At 44.5% G+C, this 4,775-nt stretch overlaps 1 pseudogene; it reads left to right on the forward strand.

The window, feature by feature from the left end:
- The first annotated feature begins 1,889 nt into the window (after positions 1–1,889).
- Positions 1,890–3,325, forward strand: LOC144273275 (olfactory receptor 6F1-like; annotated as a pseudogene).
- Positions 3,326–4,775: the final 1,450 nt, after the last annotated feature.

The following is a 4,775-nucleotide window of genomic DNA, read 5'->3' on the forward strand; positions in this document are numbered from 1 at the left end:
CTTTCGTGAGCTACAGCTCACTTCATCGGATGCATACCGTGGAAACTGCAGCAGACCTTATATACACACAGAGATCATAAAACAATACCTCCTCCCACCCCACTGTCCAGCACCTCCTCCCACCCCACTGTCCTGCTGGTAATAGCTTATCAAAAGTGATCATCAAGTTGGGCCATTTCCAGCACAAATCCAGGTTTTCTCACCCTCCACCCCCCGCCCCAGAAGTTTAACCAGAACGTCTGGGGGGGGGGGTGTAGGAAGGAGAGTGAGTTTGTGTGTGTGTGTGTGTGTCCGGGAAAAAAAAGAAAAAGGGGGGGGGGGCTGAGAAAGCCTGGATTTGTGCTGGACATGGCCCACTTTGATTACCATGCACATTGTAGGGAGAGTGGTCACTTTGGATGAGCTATTACCAGCAGGATAGTGAGTTTGTGTGTGTGGGTTTTTTGGAGGGGGGTGAGGGGGTGAGAGAACCTGGATTTGTGCAGGAAATGGCCCACCTTGATTATCATGCACATTGTGTAGAGAGTTGTCACTTTGGATGGGCTATTACCAGCAGGAGAGTGAGTTTGGGGGGGGGGGGGTGGAGGGTGAGAAAACCTGGATTTGTGCTGGAAATGGCCCAACTTGATGATCACTTTAGATAAGCTATTACCAGCTGGACAGTGGGGTGGGAGGAGGTATTGTTTTATGATCTCTGTGTGTATATAAAGTCTGCTGCAGTTTCCACGGTATGCATCCGATGAAGTGAGCTGTAGCTGAAAGCTCATGCTCAAATAAATTGGTTAGTCTCTAAGGTGCCACAAGTACTCCTTTTCTTTTTAAGTGTACTCAAGCATCTTATTGCAGGTTATGTATTATCTCCTCTTTGACAATAATATGTGTGGTTTTGTTAACTAGGGCCACCAGTGAGTTGAGCTTGTGAGACCAGTCATTAAGCAGGTTATTTGGGTCCTTGGGCCTCTGGAAATTGATAATTCTTGCCAATCTGTCTACTTTTGCAAAGATGGTCTTATTTACTACTAGGTTGGACAGGAACGCCTCCGATTCCTCAACAGATAGATCCAGGAGCTGTACCATCCTCTTCATTGTAATTCTGGTATAATATTTTGCCATTATTCTAATATTGTGCTCCATAACTCTGTTCTTCAAGTCTTTCCATCTCTTTTCACCTTCCTCTGCATAACCAAAGACATCTGGGGCAGGACTGTCAAGACTTCCTTCTCTTAATTCCTTTCCATATTCCTCAACTAAGACAGTCCAGCGCATCAACTCCAGAGTGGTAAATAGTTTTAAAAGATCTTTATACTTAGGGATTTCTTTTAGCTTTCCATCTGTGTAGGTACCAAGCTTCCTAGGCACGTACACAGCTGGCCATCCCAAGCGGCTGCTTGTGCCGCCATGTTCTCACTGCTAATTTTATCCTGCTTGCTTGACCAAAGCTAGTGCATGTGTGTCTACCCAAACTGGGAATTACACCTCCCGGCTGCAGGGCAGAGGTACCCGTGGTTGAACTCTAAATATTTTTTGTTTCCAATCTATTGATAATTTGTTATGTCTTCTCTATTTCTTGCTATGACACTGACGGGATAAAGATATTTCAACATCCCAGCCTAAAAGTCTTTCTTTAAAGTTCAAGAAAGATTAAGGGAGTTAGAAGGGACATTTGTGTAATTCAATAGAGTTCCACGCTCTTTGTTCACCTATACTGGAAACTCAACCTCTTAATTATATGAGTCTTCCTCTGTTTATTGACAACTTTACTTTTCAGGTAGACAGATGTCATGATACAAGGTTACCTGCTCTAGGTGTCACCTAGTATAATCGACAGAACAACCTGATTGCGTGCAGTCTGTCAATATTTAATGATTTTCTTTTTCTAGATACATATTATGGAAAAAGGAGAAGGAAGAAACCAAACACTCATTGTGGAATTCATCCTTTTAGGGTTTGGGAATGTCCCTGAACTGCAGCCCCTTCTCTTTCTCATGTTTCTAGTGATCTTCATTGTGACTGTGGCAGGGAACATCCTCACTGTTGCGCTAGTTGTGGCTGATCGCCACCTTCACACCCCCATGTACTTCTTCCTGGGGAACTCGTCCTGCCTGGAGACCTGCTACACCTCCACCTTGCTACCCAGGCTGCTGGCCAGTATCCTGCCTGGGACAGAACCATTTCTGTTAAGAGCTGCATTCTGCAATTATACTTATTTGGTGTCATGTCATTTACAGAATGTCTGCTGCTAAGGGCAATGTCTTATGATCAGTATTTAGCGGTATGCAATCCACTCCGTTATGCTGCTCTGGTGAATGGCAGGGTTTGTTGCCAGCTAGTGGCAGGGTCCTGGATAAGTAGCTTTCTAGGGTGCACCACAATAAATATTTTCTTGTTCCAGTCAAAGTTTTACTTGTGGCACCTTAGAGACTAACACATTTATTTGAGCATAAGCTTTTGTGAGCTACAGCTCACTTCATCGGATGCATGCAGTGGAAAATACAGTCGGGGGATTTTATATACACAGAGAACATGAAACAATGGGTGATCAGGTAAGGTGAGCTATTAACAGCAGGAGAGGAAAAAAAAAACCTTTTGTAGTGATAATCAAGGTGAAAAGGTTTTTTTTTTCTCTCCTGCTGGTAATAGCTCACCTTACCTGATCACTCTCATCACAGTGTGTATGGTAACACCCATTGTTTCATGTTCTCTGTGTATATAAAATCCCCCGACTCTATTTTCCACTGCATGCATCTGATGAAGTGAGCTGTAGCTCACGAAAGCTTATGCTCAAATAAATGTGTTAGTCTCTAAGGTGCCACAAGTCCTCCTTTTCTTTTTGCGGATACAGACTAATGCGGCTGCTACTCTGAAACCAATCAAAGTTTTGTGATTCAAAAGAAATCGATCATTTTTTTTTGTGATTTTTCACCCACGATAAAGCTGTCCTGTGGTGACACCCAGACGGTGCAACGGCTGACATTTATTGTCTCTGCCATAGGGACATTTGTGTCCTGTCTACTGGTCCTGACATCCTACATTTTTATCATCGCCACCATCCTGAGAATCCCCTCCACCACCGGGAGGCTCCTCTCACCTCATTGTGTTTATAGTTTACTATGGGACACTGATTACTGTCTATGTGGTTCCAAGAGCCAACATTCTCAAGATCCTAGATAAACTATTCTCTGTCTCCTACACAGTCCTGAGTCCCATGATCAACCCTGTCATCTACAGCCTGAGAAACAAGGAGGTCAATGAGTCCCTGGGGAAAGCTATTCTTCAACTAGTTGCTTTCAGAAACAGGCATGGAACCTTAAAGGACAAATTTTAGCATATAGTAAAATAGAGATGAACTGATATAGTTTCTTAGATGTGGCCCACTGGAGTCCTTGAGAACAGGATTACCCCTCATTGACCTTACTTCATCTTTTTTTCTTTCTTGATTGTTACTCTGATACTTTTCAGCATTGATCTTGCATACATTTAAAACACATTTCTTTTGTACAAAACTTGATACTGTAAGAGACATTCTTTATTAATTTTTTTCCAGACACACATTTCAGTAAAGCACTCTGCTACATGCATCCATAAATTCATCCGTACATGAACACTAGGGCCCAAATTCTTCCAGGAGCTTAACATCTTTTGAGTGGTTCTGGGTCTCTTCCACTCCCACTGAAGCTAATGACATTCATTCTCCACTGATTAGGATCCTCTGTTGTCAGTTTTCAGAGTGGTAGCCGTGTTAGTCTGTACCAGCAAAAACAACTAGGAATCCTTGTGGCACCTTTTAGACTAACACATTTATTTGGGCATAAGCTTTCATGGGCTAAATTCCACTTCATCAGATGCATGGAGTGGAAAATACAGTAAGCAGTCAATTTGGTCAACGCTGCCTCATTATTTCCCTTCCAAGCTCTCCTAAAATCCTCCTCTGCCCTGAAGCATAAGAAAGTATTGACAACCGGCTGCTGGTTTGCTGAGGGGTCACTGCCGATCATGGTGACCTGTATTGTCCCATTGGTTCCTTGTCTCCCCTTCTCCATGCAGGGCCCTCCCTAGCCATCAAAGGGCACCGGCGGGTCCTATGTCCAAAGAAGCAGTTTCTGTAGGTGCAGATTTGGAAAATGATGTTTCCCAACCTCCAGTGCCCCCTTTCAGTCTTGTCCCCCAGGCTGGGCTGGGCTGTTTGCTCATTGCTGCCCCTGGTGGTGGACGGGAGAAGTGGACTCTGCAGCCCCTCTCTCTTTCTCTCACCGACCTCCGTTTTTGGATTGTTATTTAAACCAGACATGACTATTGTGGAGGGTTATTTATTTAACCATTTAACCCAGGATTTTTGTCTCCTAGGAAAACGCTCCTTGTCCCAGAAAACCCACCATAGGTGGAAAATAGTTCAACTAACCAGACAAAGGAACAGAAAACAAAGCAACCGCACAAACAAACTGGGCGGTTTCTAGTGCCAAAAGCGGAGCGGTCACGGCCCTTCTGCGGGAATGTGTCACTGAGCGCGGTGACACTAAGTGGAATCCCAGCATGGTGAAGTGAAGAGGGTCCTAGACAGAACCGGCATGAACCAGGTTGAGGCTCTGTGGCCTGTGTTATGCAGGAGGTCAGACTAGTTTATCATACTGCTCCGTTCTGGCATTTAAGTCCATGTATCTGTGGCTCCCGGGGAGGCTGTGTGTGGGCTCAGAATTTGTCCCCAGCAGAGGCAAGAAAGAGGAAGGGACTCAAATAAGAATGTTCTGTCCTTTGCGGGAACTTGTATGAACTGCTTC

Source organism: Eretmochelys imbricata, chromosome 13, assembly GCF_965152235.1.
Source record: "Eretmochelys imbricata isolate rEreImb1 chromosome 13, rEreImb1.hap1, whole genome shotgun sequence".
NCBI lineage: Eukaryota > Metazoa > Chordata > Testudines > Cheloniidae > Eretmochelys > Eretmochelys imbricata.